This window comes from Ambystoma mexicanum, chromosome 11 (genome assembly GCF_040938575.1).
Source record: "Ambystoma mexicanum isolate Mex_15411 chromosome 11, UKY_AmexF1_1, whole genome shotgun sequence".
In the NCBI taxonomy this organism is placed as follows: Eukaryota; Metazoa; Chordata; class Amphibia; order Caudata; family Ambystomatidae; genus Ambystoma; species Ambystoma mexicanum.
The window spans coordinates 440,559,858-440,585,104 of record NC_090934.1 but is presented as its reverse complement, the minus strand read 5'-3'; positions in this window follow the sequence as shown (position 1 = coordinate 440,585,104).

Genomic DNA, 25,247 nt, shown 5'->3' with positions numbered 1-25,247 from the left:
CTCAACAACGCCAGTGGAAATTACCTAATCTACCACTATAACTGCAATTGGTGAATTGTACTGTCTGGGCACAGGCAAACAGCTAATGAAAGGTTTGTGTCGACAGCATACATGCAATAGGCGCTTAGCAAAGTAGCGGCGATATTGTAATTTGTGATTATGAAATGTAAATATGATTTTAGAATTTGTTATATGCAATGAAAAAGATATATGAATTACTGTGAAATTTTGAGAAACGTAAAAATTGTTGTAAAAGTTTGTAAAACGAACTAAAAACAACAAATATATTTTAAATAAAAAAAAAAAAAACTTAGCTGATTCAAAGGAATTAGATCCTAGAAAACTAGCTAAGGCTGCTTACTTGTGGGTTGCCAACAGGGCTACTCACAAGGATTCAGGGGTCACTCAGAAAAAGGATGAGGGAAAGCAGCCACCAAAAGGGAACCAAGAGATTTCTAATACCTCCCTACCCAAAGAGTGCCCCAAACAACAAAATAACCAGAGTAAGCCCAAGGGTAAACCACAACAGGCTAGTGTACCTTCTGGTCACAAACCAGAAGGAGGTCAGTCCAAGCCACAATTTCAGAGAGCATTTGGAACATGCTATCTCTGTGGGGCCACTGACCACATCAAAGGAGATCCCAGACGTAAGGGTAAACCTACAGGGATCAGCACAGTCTCCTTAGCCTTCACTCCTGAGGAGGAAGTCCAAATGGCTAGTGCTCACTTTGAAGACTTTGCTGGAGAAACTTTGGGTCTTGGTTAGTGATCAGAATAGGAGTGTGTACAACTCCATACCAGAAAACTCTAAAGTTTATTATATGGACAGTGTTCTTGTCAATGGCCAGGATACTCCTGCCAGGCGAGACTCTGGGGCCAGCAGAACAGTAGTGAATGAAAGCTTTTTCAGTCCTGAGGATGTTGCTAAGGCACCCAAAGGTCCCACTAAGATGTCTGGAGGCCCTGTCCAAATGGTTCCAATTCTACCAGCCCTCATTCAGTGTAATGACATTACAGTGTTGATTCCTGTCAGTGTTCCTGGGAGAGTCCTGTTGGGGAATTATCTAAGAACTCTAGGAGTAGTATCCAGTACCCCCAGGCCTCCCAGTATGGAGACCCAGAACCAAACCAAATTGGCTAGAGAGGCCACCTTAAGGAACCACTCTAAGCCTGTGGGAACCTCTACAGAGAACCCCACTACAAGCCCTGGTGTTGGTAAGTTGACCTCTGACCCAGGCAAATTTCAGGCTAACATGTTAGGGAAATCGGAGCCCCAACCCAGCTCCATCATTGTTCCCCCAGTTTTAGAGTCTGTGACTCCTCCTGCTTCTGAGGAAGAGGTGGATAGAACTACTGGAACCCTAACTAGACCTAAGAGAACTGGTAATTATCAGTGCTGGTGGAAAACCAGAAACAAAAAGTCTAAGGCCAAAAACCTTCAGACTGTTGGACCATCCACAGAAGACTCCAACCCAATTCCTAGTCTTAAGGGGGGAACTCCTAAAGTAGGTAAAGGTAGATCTAAGAGGAAGGAGAAGCATGCACCTTTCTTATCTCCATCCCCTCCAACCAAGAGGCCTAAAACCCAACCTTCTCCCAACAGAGAGGTGGTGAGGACCTCTGGAGGCCCCCTAGATCTAAGGGAATCCTTTATTTTATTTTTTTTTAAACACATGTTATTGGCATTTGGTAAGGGAATCCTTTATAAGGACCCCTTGAAAAAGCCTAACACAGGTTCAGAAGTTGTAACAATTTCTGAAGGACTGGTCAACCAGATCCCCTATAACTTTAAAAAGACTGATGTTGCTCAAAGGGTTTGTAGGTCATATAGCTTACAAAGGAAAACCTTTGACTCTACCACTGAACATAAGTCAGGGTGTCACCACCAAAATGCTGATGGTCTCTCTAGGATGTATGTCATCGACTAGAGGTGTGAGATTCATCCAGGAGTGATTTAATCATCCTGTCCCTTAGTCATGGGGGAGGGGGGCAAATGTTAGGGAGCCATTCTCTGTAAAGGCTCATTTCCCAAACCTAGTGAGTCCCCCAGCAGCGTTGCTGGATTCTTGGGGTTTATTTTTTTCTCCTGCTAAGAGTGAGACTCTTTTTCTCCCACTCTTAAACATGATTTGAGGTGTTCCTTTGACTTTGTATGTGTTCTATGGGCTATGGGGTCCTTTACCCCATAAGGCTTCATGTGTTTTTGATGTGTGGGTTACACAGCACCCTCTGTGCCATAACACAGGGGTGTCGTAGCGACCCCCAAACATAGACTCCATACCCTGGGACTGACTACTGTCTCCCAGGGCATGTAAAGCCACCATTGGCTTTACTAGTCTCACTTTGTGAACAGAACCAGTACAAACCATCATATTGTGTATGTACTGGTTGGGGAAATTCGATTGCCCCGGGGTCTGTTGTTCGAGGAGGCACTGTCCGCACAATGATAGAACAACCAAGGTAGCACAGTTAAACAATGGTCCAACAGGATTGGTACCATTCACGGTACATAACATACAATGATGATGCAACAACTGATGGGTCCTGTCACAGCTCCGGTGTCCAGGTGCAGGAGTGGCACAAACCAACCTCCCCCTCCGTGGTCTGTGTGCCTGCAAGGTCAAACTAACACAGGCCTCTGAGACCCTGGCGGGGAAGGAGGGTTAGGTATATGTTGCATGGACAGGCATTGCTATTCAGGATAACCGGAAAGAGGGGCAGGAGAGTGGATGTGGATTTGCAAGGTAAAGAAGGCAAAATACAACTAATCACAAAAACACAAACTCAATCAGAGAAAACATGTTCATCATGCACATTGTACCAAATCAGTCAAATGAAAGCCAAAGAGACACTTATCTCTGGGGTGAGTGCTGGCCTCCTGCCTGCGCACTCTCAGGTCCGGAAACAGGAGCACTTCAATGCTGCAAAGAGAGCGTGAGTTACTAATCTGAATGTTTGTTTACAACACACACACACACACACCCATCCATGCCCCAAAGTAAGTGACATCTCCACAAACAAACTCCCCTGTCTGCTGCTATGTACCCATAAGTTAGCTTGGGCCACCGATGGTACATACACTGTCACTGCAGTAATGCTGGCGCATGGGGCCGCGCAGGAAATGGAAGACCAATGGGTCAAGAATCAGACATGATACAATGGTCCCTGGGTGAGCTGCTAGACGCATATAGCAAGGTGCAACTTCAGTACAAGTTGTGTTCTGGCCGCCGCAGATTTAAGTAGGTAGTGCACGTGGAAATTTGCACATGCAAATGACATGCACTCACCACAAGTCTGAGCCTCGCTGGTTGTCCCTGTGCGCTGTATCAGTTTCTGGCCAGGAACGCCACTAACCTAATTAGTCTGCTTCAATGGAGCAGGGGGTACTCGAGGATATGTTTGATGGCCCCTGCATGTGCCCCTGACAACTAGTAAAGGCACTTTGCATTTGGCCCTCAACGCATGTCAGCTGCACTGGGTGCTTCTCCAACAATGCCTGGCAAAGCTCCACAGCACTGGTGCCACTTAGCATCCATGTGCAAGTGGCCTGGTGGAAGGTAGTCTGCGGTGTGTGCCCTTGTGTTGCTCACCTTGCCAGGATCTCATGGAAACACACCTGCTTCTGTCGGACGTCTGAGCACAAACCCTGTGCATCTGCTTGCACACTCATCCACACGTCTGCACCACCGAACATGCCCAGTTTTCTGTATTAGTTGTCCCTGTGTCTGCTGGCAAAGGTAGTCTGGAGGCTCATCTTCCTGCAGAAAGGGCATGAAATAAATTAATAAGGCTTGACAGTTCCCTGTGTGTGTGTCTACATGCTGGTTGTCACTGGACCAGGTTGCAGAGCTACATCCAAACTCCTCCCACCATCATTGTCACTTTGACAGGCCAAGGTTGCAGGCTACTGTCTACAGCATGAAGTGCATCAAGCACATATACAGGCAAGAAAATAAAATACATCACAATCCACATCAATTAATGGAGAAATCAATCACATACTCACCCAAATTCATTACAGACATGGGGTGGATGAAACAGAACCAATCCCCACTAGGGGTGTTAACACAAGTAGAACAGCAGCAGACAGACCACAGTAATTAAGGAAGTCCAAAGCCCTTGTGAAATATTTTGTAACACCAAACCATCCTAGCGAGCCCATGGATAAGGGAAGCAGGAGTGGCCTATGTGAGTCAGGACCCCAAGCTGCAAACACATACACAAGACAAGCTTGAAGGGCCCAGCTGGAACAGACAGTGGATGCTTTCAAAAGCCACAAAGTACCACACCGTCACATGAATGCACAATAGCCAAACAATATTAAACTATATTAACTAATTAAACTAACAATGAACAACCTATATAACCTAATTAAAATAACTATCAAATAGTTAATATTAACTAACTAAACTAAAAGGAAAAATCAAAAATGGCCACATACAACCCGGGGGGGAGGAAGCCAGGAGGGGGGAGGTACAGGGTGCACCTCAACACCCACATGCGATGATGTTGAGACAAATAAAAAAACATCCATGGGCTCAACGCCTGCACACCACGACCTGTGTGGAAGATAATCCGTCGTCCGAGTCTGCCTCATCCTGTAAAGGATGACATGGCACAGGAGCCTGACCATGCCTAGGCACAGCTTGCCCCTCGTCGGCAGCAATTCTGCCGGATGGGTGAGCTTGGTTCTGTGCGGCAATGACACGCAGGTCTGCATGCAGAACCTACCGTGATACACGTGCTTCCTCATGCAAGGTAACACGTGTAGCACGGAGTTCTTCGTGCATGGTCTGGCTGGACAACCGATGCACCTCCTGGCAAGCATGTAGCTCAGCCGAGATGGTACACTCAAGCTACTCAAACTTCTCCTCTGACCGCACCCTCTGGGATGTCAAGAGGGAATCCAGAGTGGATCTGAGGGACTGAGACTCAGCCCTCAGGGCTGCCATGTGTGCCTCTGCATGAGCAGTAATTGCTTTACGCAGAGACAACATTTCACCCTGGCATGCCCTGTCAGAGGCCGCCATGCCCAGCCTGAGCGAGCGGGCCGTGGACTGCGCCGCATGCCGCTGGAGAAGCACCTGCCTAGCAGGGGGGAGCACGGATTGGGCCACACATTCCATGCTCGCAGCAATGTTATCAAGTGCTGCCCCCTGATGTTCTGAATTAGTGGTCATGTCTTCCTCCCACACAGTATACCTCAGTGGCGCGCGGCCACTGCATTGCTGGGCTTGACACCTGTGGGACCCAAGGACCGTGTGTCCTCTTTGGGTTGGCACCGCCTGCGGCTGCACGACTACATGCCCCCATCTACGTGATGCTCCAGGCACATCAGCGACTGGTGTGGAGGGTGACCCTGCATCCCGATCCACCACAGGCAGAGGTCCCACACTGTCTGGCCCCTCAGTGCAGGTGTCGCGGACAGAGAAGTGTCCACATCAGAATCACTCACCCCTGACGTGTGGAACTGATGCACATCCAACTCAACATGGTTGTCCTAGTGGTCATCTGTGCTGGACTCATACCCAGCCAAAGACAAGATGGACTGGAGCACACATGGGTTCTCGTGATCTACCACCCCACTACCCCCACTTGTGCAGGGTTGTGGTTGTGATGACAACCCTGTGCCTGGCATAACAACACCATCCTCTGGCTCCATTGCGTCATCACCTGAAAAGTAGAGAGAAAAAAATATTAGTACACATATCAGAAGCACATGAAGCACATACACATAGACATCACACAAGCAGCCAACACATGAAGCAGACATGTCACACACAAAACAGAACCTTCCATGCATGCCTGGTCAATTTGACATTGCATCAGTGAGTAGGCATGTAGAACGGTGTTACACGGCTCAGAAGCGGGTTGATGCAGTGCAGAACATGTGTATGTTACTCACTATCTACATGAACAGGTACTTCATGATATGTATCACAAATCGTGAAGCCAGTGGAAGGGCTAGTTCAGGCATCACGTGCAATGTGCATGCAATGGGTTGCATGGCTACAAGCAAAGCCCCGCCCCCTCCCCCCTCAGTGAAAATGCAGGGATGCCTTGCTTGGTAGCAAAAGGATAAACAGAGACCTGTGTATTGGCAGTGTTGACTAGCATCAATGGCATCATCTGAGTCAACTGACAACACAGTAGATGATAATGGGACAGTAAGCAGGACACATGACAAACCGTCAGTAGTACACCCAAGTGTGCAAAAGCCACTACACCTGTTGGACAGAGTCAGAGGGCCTGAAACTGGGGGAGGACTGTGCCCCACATGGACTGTGACACCTTAAACATGTGTGTGATACAGGACAGGGCCAGAGTAGGCATGGGATGGCTGTAGAAATCCCATGAAATGTTGCTCATACAAGACACGTACTACAATGATCATCCAGGCAAGGACACATAGGGGCATGCATGGAATGCACATGGAGCATGAATGGGCACTCATGTCCCTGCGGAGCATCTGCCATCTGCACAGTCCAAGTGATACACCCTGCATGAAGGGCAGAGGATGTACCCCACTGCATGTGTCTGGCAGGTTGGCTGGTGGAAGTTAGCATGTACACAGGAGGCTTGAAAAGGCCATTGCAGTACGGCAAAATGATGCACAAAAGTTCAATGGTGTAATTAGGGTGCAGGGGGGTGGAGGGGCAAGGGTGCATGCCTACGTGGAGTACCCGCATGCAGGCAGAGGACACATGCATGTCAGTCATGCAATGACATAGTCCCAGTGCTGAGAGGAAAACCACCCCTGGCTACATGCAAAAGGGCCAGAGAGCAGGAACATGGACTGGAGGGGCATCTGGGTGACTAACATGTGAGTAGGGTGCAAGTGTGGTGATGAGGACAGTCCCTGTCTGCTCTACATGTCCACCATTCTACACAGCAAGCACGCATCAGTGAAGCATTGCATGACTAGCACATGAAAACCATGTACACACAGCATGTAGTGGCAGTCAAGCACAACACATCACACAGGCAAAACACACATGGGCTGGACATACACGCAACAACACTCACTGGACTGGGCATCAAAGTCCTACATCTCTCCCACTCCTTCGACCAATTCTTGTGGTATGAACTTGCAACAAGTGCCTCGTGTGGAGTGAGGTGATGCTCCTCAGGTGGAGCATCACCTCACTCCACCACCAGTCACCAGAGTCATGCTGTATTTAGAGGCATGCTTGGCCTTAGCACTAGGTTTGAGGTCATTCCAACGCTTCTTGCACTCGGCAGCTGTGCGCACCTCATGGCCGAATGCACTCACATTATCCGCAACAGGCTTCCAGTGGGTATTCCGATGGGCAGCCGTAGTTTGACAATTCGGCCCCACTAGCATGTCACGTCTCTGGGCCTGCAGGTAGTCCACAAGGGAGTCCAGTTCCTGTTTGCAGAAAGGCTTTTTCCTTGATGTGCAGGAGGCATGGCTGTGTCTGGGGTCCCTGCCTGTGCTGCAGATGCAACCTTCCTCCTCTTGTATGGTGGCGCAGACCCTGGCTGGCGAATGCCGCCCTGATCAGTATGGCCAGTGGGACTGGTGGATTGAATCAATGGAGTGGCAGGTTGAAGGAAAACCGAAGGCCTGATTTGCGGCAGTGGCTGCTGGGTGCCCTGGAATGGACCTTGCGCAGCAACATCCGCTGTGCCGGGGTCATTAAATGCGACTGTCCTGGTTGGTAGACTCACAACCGGGGTGTTGTTGGCTGCATCTGCCCCTGCACTTGCCAACACCCGGCTGGTCGGGGCAGCATATGACATTGCTGCCCCAGGGACACATGTCTCAGTCAGGGCAGCCCTGCAAGCACCTACGGTGTTCCTCCTGACCTGCTGGAACTCTTCCAGTGACTCTTCAAGTGACAACACAGCCTGCACTGGCAGACCCTGAGCCTGGGTGGTGGTGTCCACAGCTGCACCTGCAGCTACCACTACCCTTGGGCCCGTGGCAGTCGATGAAACCGAACCACAGGGGGTGGTGGCATGACTGCACCGACACATGGCACAACATCGTGCCCAAGTGGCGCACTCCTGCCTCTTCCCCCTCTGCGGCCACCCTGGACACCCTGGAGTCCCCCTACTCCCTGGTCACCCCAGCCATGTCCCTGACCACGCCCGCCACGAGGAGTATGCCCAGCTGAGGCGCCCCTCACCTTTGGTGGCCTCCCAACCATGGCACAGATGGAGTAGTGCCGGCACAGATGGAGGAGTGCCAAAGGGAGGTGTACACCACAATTGTCCTGGGCAATTGGGGTGAAGGTGGTGGGATGCAAGATCTTAACAGCACCCCTGCACCTGCAAGGCTGCGTGTGACCCTGGTGATAAAGTAACGGGTCACGCAATGCTCAGGCACCCCAAAACTGCAGTAAAACCGTGCACGCAACCCCTGCTGACTATGTGTGTGGAATTAACATCCCACAGTACGCGGTGGCGCCCAGGAACATGAAAAACGCGTACGCATGGGACAGGCAGGCTACTATGACCTTCAAAACAGGTATGTGATACACAGGGGCACCTGCAGTGGGAAAAATAGCGTGCGCGACTCACCGTCAGACTAGCACGATGATGAAAAACACGCGTAGCCAATACCCCCGCCAAAAGAAGAGATATGTCCTTGATCCGCTGTGAAGTTGTGAAACGCGAAACAACACGAAGCAGCAACACACACGTCGGTCTCCACGAAAGGCACGTACAGCGAACTGCTGGCCCCACTCACCTTTAACCGGTGCTGAGGGAAACGCCTGCGCGCGTCGTGTAACTTACACGCTTAGGCCCTATCCTCGAATTACACGCATTCACTCGCGGATGTGTGGTTTTTTTCATGTGCTGATTCACTATGCACCCGTGTTGAGGGAAACGCCTGTGCGCGCTAGGTCACAGACGTGCTTATGCGCTAAGGGCCTTACCTCGAATTACACGCTGACGTGCAATTTTTTCACAGGCCAAATCACTCCGTATCAAGCTGGCCATGCAACAACACACGGAAGACCACACTCCTGCCCAGAAGGCCATATTCCTGCCCCTCAGATCCCTGAGCACGCTCCCACCTGCCATCTGCTGCTGCCTGCCTGCCGCCCACGTGCCCTGCTATTTGGTGCCAACACGTCAGCCAGGGGTGCAGTTGCTGTGACCACCCCTGCTGGAACTGAAGACTCCCGACTGGGATACCATCGCTCCACAGCCCATCCCCAGGACCCAGTTGCCCACCCACACCTGCCTCTGGGGTTGCCATGTCGGAAACTACACCATCTGGCACCACTGGCAACCCCCAGGCAGAGAGGCAGAGGGCCATCAGCTTCAGTGCTAGGGAAGTTGGTGTCCTGGTGGAGCAAGTCCTGGGGCACTATGACGCCCTCTTTGGAAGTTTGCGCACTGACAGTGAAGGACGGAAGAGGATCTGGATGGACATCATGATTGCCATCAACGAGGAGGGGGTGGCAGTCCGCGAGATCAAACATGTCCGGATGCGCTGGGAGGACTTCAGGTCCAGGACCCTCAACAAGGCCCGGTGCCTCTTGAAGGCAGCGGATGCCAAGGGGTGCTGGGTCCACCTGACCGACAACCAGATGAGGGTCCTGGAACGCATACGCCCAGCGCTCCACGTCCAGGTCCATGAGGGACAGACCCGTCTGGAGTCGAGCGGTAAGTGTACATGCATACTGATCGGATGCTGTGTGTGTTGTGGTGTGCCAGGAGTGTGCAGGTTGCACATATGTCTTTGTAGGGACATGTATGGCTGCGTATGTACAGGGACAGGAACTTGGCACATGTGATTCCTATCAAGTGTGAGAGACATCGATGGTGTATGTGTTGGTAAGCATGCTGTGCAAATGTATGTGTGGGTGCACACATGTAATGAATTATGAGTATGTACTGTGGCATGGTTGTGGTGTCACACATGGATGCTGGTTCATGCTGCATGTATCTGCACTATGCACATGTGCATGTGGGTGTATTTGACAAGTGTGCAACTGTGATGCAACATGGATGCATGTGACACTGACATGTAGAAGGCTGAATGCGAGATGTGACATGGATGAAGATCTCATCAGTGCGACAGTTGGTGGAGATGTACACATGCATGTAAGTCTGGTGGCGTGTGTGCATGTGTTGTGCACTCCCTGTGTTTCATGTGACGTCAGCCTCACCTTCGGCTGCTCGTGCTGTTGTTTGTGTATGAACGGTGCTGCCTGTTGCAATATTCCTATTGATTTGCTCAGGTGTGTGAGTTGAAATGACATGTGTGTTGGGGAGTGTGATGCCATGTCTGTAGTTTTACAATGCCACTCATTTTCAACTCTCATGTGTGTATCAGTCCATTGTACAGTGCCCTGATGCCTGTGTTCTATCTCTCCCTGTCTGCAGCGTCAACTGATGAAGAGGGCGGAGAGGGTGCTATGGAGCAAAGCGGCAGGGATCGCACCACCAGCCGGAGACGCAAGGCCCAGCTCCCCTCCCACGTTGTCATCTCATCGGGGGGTGAGGAGTCTGGTGCCGTGTCCCAGGCCGCAGCTGCCGAGGGTATGTCCAAGAGGCGGAGGACGGAGATGGACTCCTCGGCAGAAGAAAGGGCAGCTGAGACCCCACAGGGTCCAACGGAGGAAGATGGCATGTAGTCATCCAGGTTGGTGGGGGGTTTGGTGGAGGAGGAGGCCATTGAATGGACACACACGGGGTTTGGAGGTGGGGATTCCACTGGTGCTAGTGGTGCAGTGCAGTGCAGGGACAGGAGGCAGCACAGGCCGCCGCGGAGGTGCCTGTGTGTAATCCTGTCCCCGATCCTGTGACTGCATCATCCTGCACCAGCAGGGATGCCTACGTCCCGACCTGTTTTCAGGGAGGGGATGAGCGCACAACAACTGGCCTTCCTCTCCCTGCGGACGTGGCAATCCGGGACTGGGTTGAGCCTGTCCTGTCTGGGATGGCGTTGTGTCAACGGGGCATGCAAGGTGACCTGCAGTGTTTTCGTGAAGAGACTGCACGTCATCTCAGATGCCTCATTGACTGCGTTGACCTACTGAGACGGGTCACCAGGGCTGGATTCCTCCGTATGCTGGACCTTATTCCAACCCCCTCCTCACCTGAACCCCCTAAGCGCCAGTCATCCTCCATGCCATCTTCCCACGCATGTATCATCTGGGTACCCTGTGGAGCTGCCTCTGACCTAGTGGCCAGGATGATGGAGGACACATCCCTGCCACAGTCGGGAGTCGGACGTCCAGCAGGGGTGGCCACCACAACAACTGCACCCCAGCCGAAGGAGGACATGTAGGCACCAAGAGCCAGGGCAGACACAGCAGCAGCAGCAACAAGGTGGGAGCGATGATGGCTCAGGGCCATCAACATCGGAGGGGCAGGCATTGGCCACAGGGCAGGAGGACCCTGGATTGTAAGCGTCTTCCGTGTGGCAGCAGTTGGGCCAGGCCATAGGAGCAGAGCGGCAGCGGGTGGAAGAGGCACGGCTCACAATGGTAAGGGCGGAGAACTCCATGCGGAGGGCACTAAGGTGGGCCGAGTGCCTCGAGGCTATTCGCAGGGAGTTGGAGTCCAACATGGCATCGTCCCTGCGAACCCTCGGGGCCATGGAAGAGGAACGCCTCCAGGACATTGAGCAGGAGTTCGATGATGCCCTGGCCCGGGACATCGTAAAGTGAGCCGTCGGACTAGCCCGCCGCCATTGTAAATAGTTTTTAGTGTTAGGTTTAATTTTCGTTTTGCTTTATTTGGGGGTGATTTGACTATGCCCCACACTTTTGTATATAGTTATTTCTTAGGTAGTTTCTTTGATAGGTTTCAGTTCTTTTGTTGGGCTCATGGACCCTTTGAAAATTGCTTGTACATAGTTGAACATTGGATTTATGTGTACATTTTCTTTGGATTTCACCATGGAGCAATGGAATTTGATTTTTACGTTTCCTTTGGATTTGTTTTGGTGGACAGAGAGTTTGGACCATTTTCCTTTAGGATTTCTTTGGATTGGATCGACATTTCCTTTTTCATATTTTTGGACATTCATTTCATGCATGTATTATTTTTGTTGGCTTTCATTTCATTACATTGATTTTGTTCATAATACATTTTGATATTTTAATTCCTTGTGTGGGATTCGCTCATTGGGTTCATGCATGTCAAAATGTGGGTTTACACGATCTATGGCAAACAGTGTGTGTGTGTGTGACGGACATGTGTTGATGTACATGTTTGACTTTTGATTTGTGTCCTGACATAGGCATGTCGGTGTGGAGTGGATTGGTGAAATCATTGCATGTCAAGACTGGGGTGGCGTGCTGTGGTATTTTAGTGCACATGAGGCCCATGATTGTGCAGCTTCCTGTCGTGTTGCAGAGGGACATGAGTCGGGGCCTGACCTTCAATGCTGGGTTGATGGGGGTGCTGGGGGACATGAGTCTGGCCTGCTGGCAGGTGCCCCTCAATGCTGGGTGGATGGTGGTCCTGGGGGACACGAGTCGGGGCCTGCTGGCAGGTGCCCCTCACTGCTGGGTGGATGGGGGTGCTGGGGAACATGAGTCGGGGCCTGCTGGCAGGTGCCCCTCACTGCTGGGTGGATGGGGGTGCTGGGGGACATGAGTCTGGGCCTGCAGGCAGGTGCCCCTCACTGCTGGGTGGATGGGGGTACTGGGGAACATGAGTCGGGGCATGCTGGCAGGTGCCCCTCACTGCTGGGTTGATGGGGGTGCTGGGGAACATGAGTCGGGGCCTGCTGGCAGGTACCCCTCACTGCTGGGTGGATGGGGGTGCTGGGGAACATGAGTCGGGGCCTGCTGGTAGGTGCCCCTCATTGCTGGGTGGATGGGGGTGCTGGGGAACATGAGTCGGGGCATGCTGGCAGGTGCCCCTCACTGCTGGGTTGATGGGGGTGCTGGGTGCTGGGGAACATGAGTCGGGGCCTGCTGGCAGGTGCTCCTCACTGCTGGGTGGATGGGGGTGCTGGGGGACATGAGGCGGGGCCTGCTGGCAGGTGCCCCTCATTGCTGGGTGGATGGGGGTGCTGAGGAACATGAGTCGGGGCATGCTGGCAGGTGCCCCTCACTGCTGGGTGGATGGGGGTGCTGGCGGACATGAGTCGGGGCCTGCTGGCAGGTGCCCCTCACTGCTGGGTGGATGGGGGTGCTGGGGAACATGAGTCGGGGCCTGCTGGCAGGTGCCCCTCACTGCTGGGTGGATGGGGGTGCTGGGGAACATGAGTCGGGGCCTGCTGGTAGGTGCCCCTCATTGCTGGGTGGATGGGGGTGCTGGGGAACATGAGTCGGGGCATGCTGGCAGGTGCCCCTCACTGCTGGGTTGATGGGGGTGCTGGGTGCTGGGGAACATGAGTCGGGGCCTGCTGGCAGGTGCTCCTCACTGCTGGGTGGATGGGGGTGCTGGGGGACATGAGGCGGGGCCTGCTGGCAGGTGCCCCTCATTGCTGGGTGGATGGGGGTGCTGAGGAACATGAGTCAGGGCATGCTGGCAGGTGCCCCTCACTGCTGGGTGGATGGGGGTGCTGGGGGACATGAGTCGGGGCCTGCTGGCAGGTGCCCTTCAATGCTGGGGGTGTGGGGGTGCTGGGGGACATGAGTCAGTGCTCACTTGTGCGTGGTGACATGTGGGATGGCTGGGGATCTTCGCCAGGGTGGGTAGGCTGCCTGTGGGGCATGGCCAGGGGTGCAGTGTGTACCCCTATGTTGGGGTCTGTCTGCAGGCCCTGGGGAGGGGGAGAGGGCACACCTGGGAGGACACACACTGCCAATTCATTGGGGCACACCCGTAATACACATACCACCCGCTCGCACAAAGCCAATTGCGTGTAAAACTTTCTGCGCACCCCAGAAATACACGTACCCCACTCGCACAGGGCCAACCGCATGTGAAATTTCCCACGTACCCCCGAAATACACATACCCCGCTCGCACAGGGACAATCGTGTGTGAAACTTCCAGTGCACCCTAGAAATACACGTACCCTGCTCGCACAAGGCCAATCACATGTGAAAGTTCCTGCGCACCCCAGAAATACTTGTACCCCGCTCGCACAGGGCCAATCATGTGTGAAACTTCCTGCGCACCCCCGAAATACACGTACCCCGCTCGCACAGGGCCAATCGCGTGTGAAACTTCCAGCGCACCCCAGAAATACATGTACCCCGCTCGCACAGGGCCAATCGTGTGTGAAACTTCCCGCGCACCCCAGAAATACATGTACCCCTCTCACACAAGGCCAATTGCGTGTGAAAGTTCCTGCGCACCCCAGAAATACACATACCCCGCTCGCACAGGGCCAATTGCATGTGAAACTTCCCGCGCACCCCTGAAATATATGTACCCCCCTCGCACAGGGCCAATCGTGTGTGAAACTTCCCACGCACCCCCGAAATACACATACCCCGCTCGCACAGGGCCAATCGCGTGTGAAACTTCCCGCGCACCCCTGATATTCACATAACCCGCTCTCAAAGAGCCAATCGCGTGTGAAAGTTCCTGCACACCCCAGAAATACATGTACCCTGCTCGCACAGGGCCAATCGCGTGTGAAACTTCCTGCACACCCCCGAAATACACGTACCCTGCTCGCACAGGGCCAATCACGTGTGAAACTTCCCGCGCACCCTGAAATACATGTACCCCACTCACAAAGGGCCAATCGCGTGTGAAACTTCCCGCGCGCCCCTGAAATACACGTACCCCGCTTGCACAGGACCAATCGCATTTGAAACTTCGTGCGCACCCCCGAAATACACGTACCCCGCTCGCACAAGACCAATCGCATGTAAAACTTCCCACGCAGCAGGGTACGTGTATTCGGAGGGCTGCGTGGGGAGTTTTACAGATGTTTTCATGGTTGGGCGGCTGTATGGTGGTCCACTGGCCTGTGCGCCATGTACTGGATTGTGCGCTGTTCATGGCGCACGGGGAGGGGTTGGGGGCGTAACTGGCACTGCTGCAGGGTCGCTGCGCTCCTCTGTGCCACGACTGGTTATGGATGTTGAAATCCATGAATATGCTGTGCGCGGAAATGGATTTTGGCGCACGCAGCTTGCGCAGACTGCCACACAGACACACTGTGCACCAGCCGCATGCGCCACTTGTGCGCTAAATTCTATGAATTACCCCCTTAATGCTCACGTTTTCTCTGCAGATGAACAATGTGCAGAAGCAGGGCCGACCACCCACCCACGCAGATTAACAAAATGCAGAAGCAGCTCCCTGCCGCCCCACCTCAGGGGAGTCTTTCAACTGAGCTGGTGTTTTGGGAGAAGGCGCTCAGGGACGTCATTTAGGGGTTGCCAGAGGTCGCAACTGCAACCTCTGTGGTCTCCCTTGTGACATCTCTGGTCTCCCTTGCGACCTCTAAAAAAAGAAAACAGGAAACGTTTTTTTTTTTCTTTTTTGTAATACAAGCTCCTGGGCTGTGTGAAACTTCCAGCCCATGTGTCTCTTTACTTCTGAAGTGGCTGGCTTTCTTGTTCAGGCCCCTTAAAAAAAAGAAGAACAATAAGAACAGGAGTGCCACAAGTCTAACACTTTCAGCACTGACCCTAAATAAGAAAGAATAGGAATACCAAATAATGAGTCTTTCTGGAATTCTATACAATGATTGCTAGACTCATTAAAGGTTTATTTCAAGCACACTTCATCGGGTGAGTCACTGATTTAATCTGTTCTTAAACGCCTCAACTCAGCCTTTCATCCTTCTGAGGTCGATAAATGAGTACCTACACAGGTTGGTTGATATTGTGAGTATATTTTGTCTATATAAAGCGCTTAAACGTAAGTGCTATATAATAACTCATCATTATCATTTGGTCATGGACGTCTGCTTGCATTCACAGTAATTTGGTAATATGGGCCTATACACACTGATCATAACGTTACATATGGTGCTCCATTCTTGTATGAAATGTACATCACATTATAATGATACTGTAACCATATTTTTAGTAGTGTACAATCCTATGTGATGCCACTTCCTATTTTGTCAACGGGTGAAAGGTCGTGTTCCATCGCTTCATGCGATATCAATTGGGGGTGGGGTCAAATTACATCAATTCCTGTGATGTCATCACGGGGTCAAGGGTCGTGTGCTGTCACTTCCACTGCCCTTGGCATTTTGGTGAAATGACGTCCCTGAAGGTACTGACGGTGCCCTATTGAAATTAAATGTGCGGCGCTCTTGTGCTGGCGGGGTGCATTTCATAACAATAGGGTGCCAATGCTTCGGCATCAGCACCCTATTGAGCTGATAACCTCCGGAGGGCGGTTTTCATTAGAATAGGATGCTGATGCTTTTGCAACAGCACCCTATTCCACTGATGCGGATGCATCACTGGAATAGAGTTCCCGTTAACTCCCTGCTCCGGCGCAGGGAGTTAACAAAATAAATTGCCCTCCCCATTGACAAGGGGCACGCACAATTTTTATTTGACTAGCCAGGGCGCTGCTGCCTCTAAGGCGGCCACTGTGCAGAAGGGACGTTGCTGACACTTCCCTGCATATGCAAGAGATTGGGTCGTGGCTGCTGTCCCAAATGCAACATCTTCTTTCAAAGAGGGATGGTAAAACATGTTTACATTTTGGGGAAAACATAACACGAGGTCTTGGAATCAGACAGTACTCGTGCAGCACCGTAAAGTTCACCGTGTAATTGAGCTAAGGACAAAGCAGGAAGACCATATACCACAGCATTGCCACCAGGCCGTCTTGTGATCAGATATCAAGATATCAGAAAGAAGAAATCAAATTGAAAGCTTTAATCGTTTTTTTTTTTTTTTTTTGTTTTAGATAGGGAACTCATTGGTGGCTTCACTATCTCCAGCAAAAAAAATCACTGTGAAGCTGGTACTTTGGCCATTTCATGCCGTAAGCGTCGGCCGGTGCCAAACCAATCAGAGATACTGCTCCCGAACTCCCCTTTCTCTCTCTTTTAGCAGTAACAATGTTTTGACTAAAGTAGCTAAAACCAAAATGGCAGAAAAGTCAGCAAATATTTGAACGTGTCACTCAGTTTTCTGTGTGAGTCATTTGCCTTGTTTGGGTCATGCAGTGGTCAAGAACAAGTCCCCCATTCAGGTTTAAAGAGGATAAAGAGAAATATTGTCAAAGTCAAACGTGTTGGCTTTTGTGTAGGCACTGGATAGGACTTTTCTGGGCACTGTTAGGGCGGTACTACCTGACTTTAAGATGGAAAACGTGAAAAATGGTGTTACAACCTTGGTATAGTATGGCACATCCTAGTAAATTAAAGGTCTATCTAATGCATGGAAAGGAGAACTGTTGGACAATGCTTATTTTTAAGTGGAATTGAGCTAGCAACAGATTCAAAGACTTGCACATCTAGCGGTTAAACACACACTAGCCTTACACCAGGATCTGGTTTACAGCTGAAATTAAGCCATTATCTTTCCGAAGACTGCCTGTAAATAACACTGGCATCCCCTCAAAAGCAGAAAAGTAGATCATATTGGGAGGTTCTTGGGGGTAGGTGGTGCACAAGGAGTGAGTAGTAATTGCCATAGGCACTAGCATGTTCTTTGGTAGTCAGTGGGTGAGTAGAAAGTCTAACACCCACAGGCCGTGTGTCTCTCCTCACATCCCATTTGTCTCTCTGTCTTTACTTGTGATGCATATAGTTTAGACGAGTTGGTAGTGCTTACCCCCTAAAAGCCAAAACTAATACAATGGCAGCTCACATGGAATTCCTTTATTGCTTTATTGCACCCCAGTCTTTAGTAAAGGCACATTACAGAGTTCCTTTGATAATTGAATCAGGTTCAGAATAGTCTATGGGCCGAAAGGCAGTACCAGAAGTGCAGGCCTAACTTTCTAGTGAGAACCAGTTGTGTGGGTCAAAGTGTGCCGTTTTTTCCCAAAGTGGGCCAGTTTGACGAGAGATCTGACTGTGCTGCTAGTAGTTTTGACCAGTGATACTGAACAAATATTCTTTAAAATGCAGCATATTTTTTAAATCTTCCATTTGGGCACTTCACAAACAGTCTCGGAAAAGGAACACATTTGAGAGGATTGCTCTAAACGCCTACTTGTTTAATGTCTGGAACCAACTTAAAGGCGCGATCGTCCAGTTCCCATTTCGTTTTGTGCCTCGTACCCTGAGATTACATCTCTCACCTGCACAGAACGATTGTTCTGTCTCCTCGAGAGACCACCGAGTGCTCCACATTCTCAGGTTCACACTCTCCTGAGGAGGGCCGAGAAGATAGATGATAAACTCTTCTTCACGTAGCTCCCAAGTACTTTACTTCCTTATCCCTGGGGGCTATTGGGAGACCAGTGTTTCCTTCTGTTTCAGACCACAACAACTTATTGTGGCAGGGAGACATTCCTCTGTTGGGATGTCCCCACTGGGCGGCACCACAGCTTGGCATTATTTCAGAATCTTGGCAATGCAAGACGCATGGCATCCAGAGCACCCCTGTAGCGAATTGTGTATGCTTCGTGCTCAGGCGATAACCCATTGTTTACATTAGCGGATTCTGGAAATTCTAACTCCATTTCCTTTCCATCCGACATGGCGACTGGGTGACACACTCTTCAGCCAGTCCATCACCTGCTGAATGATGTAGGCAGGACTGAAGGCTGATGATGCATATAATTCCCACGGTGAAAGGTGGGGCAGTAGCTTGGATGACCCCAATTACCGACATCTCACCCAATAGCTGACTCTCCTATCCTGTCAGCAGAACTCTAAAGACAACTGACATCACTCTCAGTTCTTATTAGCTACCAGTAACATACATATCACACTGGGGCCACGGGAAACATGCTGATAAACGTGTTTACTTGCTTTGTTTTTGTGAAGTTTAAAATACACCAATTAAAAAATTCCTCAGCGGTGTCTTAATGTCCAAATATTAGTCTGGGGGACTTTTAGGCATTACTTTGTCTCTCATGATGTGGGTGCTGTTAGGAATTTGACCATCCACACAGGGAGAGTTCGCTCGCCTGGGCTTTTTGATTTTTCATTTATTTAAAAGAATGAATGATGTGAGATCAACCTCCAGAAAATACCTGGGCCATTCCGCACATGTTTTCAACGCTCACTGCTCAGCAGAAAAATAGTCATGTACTCTGTGAGGACACAGCTTACCAGCACCACCCTCCCCTGTCATGTGTAGCTGACACCTGACATCTGTGGGTACAGCAAAAGCCTTTGGCCGTGGGCAGCCAGATTAGCATTTCAAGGCACCATGGATTTGCATCTCCATTGTTACACCTTGCTGGTAGCAGCAGACACTGAAGAATGTTAATTAGCAGACCTCAGGGAAGGCCTGGTGCAGAAAGTGACAATGGAGACCAGAGACCAACACCTCTTTGTAATCCAATGTGTCAACCTGGTACTAGCACCTCTCCTTGGTATGAAAGGGCAGTGAATGTCCTGTCTGGAACCAATCCTTTCAGAGCAGGGATGCATTTGAATTGTAGGAGACGAAAGACTGCCTGCAACCCCCTACTTCAAAGGTTGTCCATGTTGTGACTAAGCGCTGCACAGTTCATTAGGCAGACACTTTTATTTACAGCAGACAGGAAGATGGGTGGGACTTAGAAGTTTAGGTTGTCGCCCATCACTTGTCTGTTGCCAAGTGCTCTGATTCTGACCTGAAGCATCACTGAAGATTGTTGGTGGGGACCCAGGTTTGGTTCATTAAGATGGGCTTAGCCTACAACAATCGCAGGGGCCCATTTCACTTTAAAAGAGGGCTGAGCCCCTTACTGATCAGATCAACTGAAGACTTTGAAAGGAGTAAGAAGAAGGACTTATTTGGACCTAAGCTGAAGGTACAGTCTACCTTACATCTTCCGCCAGTGAAGGAAGGCCAGGAGTTCCAAGAGGGAAGCAAGATCCCTCCCCTAAACATCTCCCAGGGAACTGTGGGAGATAACGGACTCAAATGACCCATCCAGCAGCTCCAGAACAGTAACAAGCCAGCACACAGTGTGCCCTTCTAGGTTCTGACAGCAAGCTTCCTAGGTGGGAAGTGCCGGAGAGTCTCTGAACAAAGGACAAGGTTGTTACCTGTCAACACCCTCCTGAGCTTTAGGACATCCACCTTGAAAGGACACGAGCCCTGCGAAGAAGCTACGAGGAGTGCCACACAAGCATCATCCAGCATCCATCTTTTTAAGGACAATTTCAAGAAGGTTGTGTCCTCAAACCACATCTGGCTGTACTGCTGACTGTTGTCATGCTGCTTCACCAGAGCTGTCCGAGACGCCTCAACCAGCATTCCAGATCCGCCAACCAGCACAGAGACAAAGATTATTGGCCCCGAGCCGCCACCACGAACAGCCTGTAGACATCCATCCAGCCTCGCTTGCTGAACTGCCTTCCGCTTTGGTACCCGCAGCTGTCTCCCACCACTAGCTCTGTCTCACTGGCTGGGAAGCGCCCTGGAACTGCCTCAATTTTGTTGAGCACCAAGACCTTTTTCAGCACCAGGTACATTGTGGTCCTGCCCCCCCTGGTCCTTCTATGAAGGCCCCTAGAGACAGTTACAACTCTTTGCCCCTTTGCTGTTGAAACCAAATAACCTTGAACTGTAAGACTGATTACTTTACCAACTACTCTCCTTTCAGTATCAGAGTGCATCCCTTTCCTTCGTGAAACTGTCTGTCCTCTGTGTTCCTTTACAGTGTGGGTTGTAATTGTAGTGTGCTAGAACTGTCTGTTGTAGTAATAATAAAGTAGATATGTTTATACAACCTTTACTGGAGAGTCCCTTTAATCATTTGGTAATAATTGTATTTTCGCTTTGTTGCAAATAACCAATGATCCATGACCTTGCGGAGATAAGCCTGCCGTTCCATCCATGACCCCGAGTAGATTTATTGATTATCAAGCATAATCTTGAACATTTATTTTCTTGAGTCTGAATAATACATACCACCTGGCAATAAATGTAAACATTGGGTTGTATTGCTTGTATTTTCAGATACAGACCTGTTATGAATGACTAAATAGCAGCTCAATTGTATTAAATGAATTCATGCATGTAAAATTATTTCATGCTAATACCTTAAAATGCTTTTGTTTTGGTTTTTGTTTTAGCAGGTTGAGTCTATGTTGAAGTAACAGCTTGGGAATATTATTCCTTCACCAAAAACATTTTTGTTTGTGTATTTTTTGAATTTGTATAATACATTGTGATATAGATTTATTTCTAGATAATCAAGTTGTACGTGTTTCTAAATATAGTATTTTGTACAAATCAATGTACCGTTCTTTTTGAAACATAGAATGTGTGATTGATGACAGGCCCTCGTCAACATATATGTTTGACAAGGGTTCATGTTCTAGCAATTAAGACTAGAATTTATACCACACACACCTACTTCTGAGAGTGTTTGGGGGAGGGGGGGTTTGCTTACACAGAGAGACAGGATGCAGTTAATTGGTTTGACTGGTATACCTTAAATCCTTTTCCTGTTGGGACACACACCTTTATTTCCTTGTTCCATCCATGTTACCAAAATTGGTCTAGGAGGTCTTATAATTTACTTGTATTCCAATCTGTTCGGATCCCTTCTGGTGTACTAGAGGTGTGGGGTTGATTGATGGTTTAGAAACCAATATTCATCTCTGGACAACTGGTGCCCCGGAAGTCGATTCGTCACATTGGTGGCAAGCAGTCGGATCAGTTGGAGCCTTGCACACAGCTTAGTCACCCAACAATAAAAGTACTGTTGCATGCAATGTTTAGTCACTGCTTGGTAATAGTAATGGTCATGGAGTTTGACATGGAGACTATAAAAGGCATGACCAAAGAGGTCCTGTGCGTCTTATGCCAAGAGAGGGGCTTCCCCCACAGCACTAAGGTTAATAAACCTGAGTTGCTGACCAGCCTCCAAGCTTGGGTAGAAGCGAGGGTGGTTGGAGAGAAGACCCCAGGGGATGGGCTAGGCCCTGTCTCCTCGAATGAACAAGACCTTCCGAAGGGGGTAAATGATGAGGATGATGGTATGAGCATTGTTTCTCGCCAATCATCCAACCAGGGGGCACGTGTGGTTTCTCAACACTCGAGAGTGTCAGTGAGGATAGGGGCTAGTACGGCAAAGATTTAGTACAGGCTTATGAAGTGGGGAAGGATATTTTCGACTGGTGTGAATCACGGGAGCTGGGATTCCAGCTGCAGGAGGTGGATGAGGTACTGTCAGGTGCAGCTCTGATAAGTTGCTTACCGACAGCAGGGACTGATGCAATTCTTCAGTTAACTCCTGAGGAAAGGCCTGTTTATGAGAGCATGAAGGCAGCCCTCCTCAGGAAGTTCTGTAAAACCCCAAAACAATATCTAAAAAGCTTCAGAGATCTTGGAAAGAAAAGTGGGCAAACATCTGAAGCTTTCACACACTTGTTGAAATATCTGAGCGGGTTGGTGACTGTTAACAAAGTTGACACATTTAAAGGGATGTACAATTTGATTGTGTGTGAGCATGTATTGAAAATGTCTGAGGTTTACCTACACCAGCATCTAGTGGACAAGACTATCACAGACCCTAGGGAGCTTGCAGAGGCTGCCGACAGGTTTGTGAGTACTCAAGTCCAGAAAAATGCTGAGGCGATCACACCCAAGCCGGAAGAGCAATCGGCGGACTAAAAAGTAAACAGGGATACGAGGGACAAAGATCCAGCCCAATACTCTTCAAAGTCAGGTCCCCAACGAACGAAGGGAAACCCTCAAACGCTAGTTTAGCCGTGCACAACAAAAAGAGCACAGGCACCCCTAACACTGGGACATCTGCGTTCTCACCACCCAAAGTTTGTTCTGTGTGTAAGGAGTTTGGCCATAGGAAAGAGTATCCTGTTGCAAGGGCTTACCCAAGCAAACCATAGTGAATATTGTACTCGTGGAGGAGGCCATCATTAGTGTGGGCCTCTATGAAGAGGATTTCCCACTAGGCCATGTAGTGGCTAAATGCGGATTGGTTACACAGAGTGGGAATGGTACCAGATCTCCAGAAGAGACCCCAGTTCTCAATAATATTCCACTCTATCTAGAGCATGTGTACATCAATGGACACAAAACTCCTGCAGTCCGAGACACGGCAGCTAGCGTCACCTATGTCACCCGGCAGTGGGTACAGCCAGGCAGTATATTGATGGGCCTAAGTTGTGCGTAAGTGTATTTGATGGTAAGAGTAAGTGCCCCTTGGCGATAGTAGAGTTCAGCTGGTGATGTGTAATGACCCAGTGCCCTGTAGCAGTGAAAGACTCCATCCCTGTCCCATGTCTGTTGGGTAATGATCTTCCTGATCCCAAAATAGTCACAGCAGCTACACGATCGAGGGCCAAAGAGAATGCCAGATTTAACACTCTGAAAGCCTTTGGGCCTGTAGCGTTTCCAGATGGCTTGTTGGAAGGACAGGCTTGGCCGGTAGCCCTTAGTCCAGTTCCACAGACTACTGAGTCACCTACACCTGCGGGAGAAGGGCCAATAACCACATAGGACCATACTTTGGTAGCATGCAACCCGTGACTTCAGAGTTGCCTGGCACAGCGAAGGAACCTGAGTTGGAGGACCAGGTGGGCGCAGATCTGAAGGGTCTGCCCAAGCTGGATGAGTTTGCATCAGCTTGAGGCCCAGATCAGACTGACTTCTACACAGGCCAGAAAGAGTGTCCTGCTCTGGCGGGTCTGTGGAAGCAGGTGGAGGAGCAGGCTAAGGGATAGGCCCCTGGACTGTTCAAAGTGTACTGGGAGGATGGACTCCTGTACTGTGAACTAAAGGATTCTGAGGAATGCCACCCTGGAAGTTAGGAGGGCCTGGGGGGCACCAGTCTCCTGCACCTCTGTTTGATTCATGTTGTAATTGATGAGAAGTGGGGGGGTGGGAACTGATGGCTGCTGGTTGGCTGCTGCTGTTGCTTCTGGCAGAAAGTGCCTATGGTGTAGGAGATGTGCTGATGTTTCCTCCAGGCTAGACAGGCTGTGCTGGCTAGCAGGGGGCACTTTAACAGCCCCTGTGAAGAAATGCGGGAGGGCCTTCAGAAAAGAAGGAGCAGTGTGTTGGAGCTCTGTTATGTACCCGTTGGGGGTCAGGCAAAGAGTGTGGCTGGGCACGCTGTATCAGTGGCTCTCTTCAGGAAGTGTGGGTGGTCTGCTGTGTAGGTGGCTGATGTGGGGGTTCTGTGGCGGGGCAGGATCAGCCCATATTGTGCGCTCTCCAGAATGCGGGTGCACAGGAGCGGCGCTGCCGGCACCAAATGCTGCAGTAAACTAAATCTGCAGGAACAATTTTGTCACTGGATTGCCGTGCAGGAATGTTGGAGGATGGCCCTGTGGGGGCCAGGCTTCATAACTCACTCACCGGAGAGGCGAGGGTGACATGGCTGCAGAGTTGCCATGCATGTAGTGCGACCGCTATCAACTTCAGGAACTGTCAAACGGCCGAGGACGGCAGGATCACTTTCCGCTGGGATGGAGGTCAACGGGATCGCTGGATATTGAGCAGGCAACGTGGATGATATGTGTTAGGCGATTTGGGTATGGAGGATACCTCATTGCCAGTTGTTGCCCCCCGGGGCATGGAATAACATGGAGATGACACACGACAGAGATGCATATAATTGCAGCCTTTATTAACACAACTCCTATCACATACAGCGCTGAACTCGCATGTTTCCCATATGCCCCTCCTTCCTCCTCCCATGTCCCACGTGGTCCACGAGGTTCATCTGTGTTGTCCTGTTGAAGGGGCAGCGTTGTTGCCTGGTGCAACATTGCTCACAGACAAAACAACAAATAGCAGGACAGGGATAGGCTACCAGCAACATAAGATGAAATAGAAGTAAATAATAAACCTACAAAAGAAAATCATGGACTGATAGAGATATTGCATGCAATGACATGAACCTGTGGGGGTCACAAAGTGTCGCAACCCTGACCCCTAAGGTCTCCCTTGCTACCCCTGTGGTCTCCCTTGCTACTCCTGGGTATTTATTTATTTATTTATTTATTTATTTGTTTTTTAAATGGAAGCTCCTGGGCAGTGGCAAGCACCATGTGGCTCGTTGTTTCTGGGGTGGTTGGCATTCTTATTCAGGCCTCTAAAAAAGAAAACAGGGGGTTCCACAAGTGTAATGCTTTGAGCAGTAACACTAAGTAAGTAAGAATAGTAATAACAAATAATGTGTCTTTCTGAAATTCTATACAATAATTGCTAGACTCATTAAAGGTTTATTTCAGGCACACTTCAGGAGCTGAGTCACTGATTTAGTCTGTTCTTAAACACCTCAAAA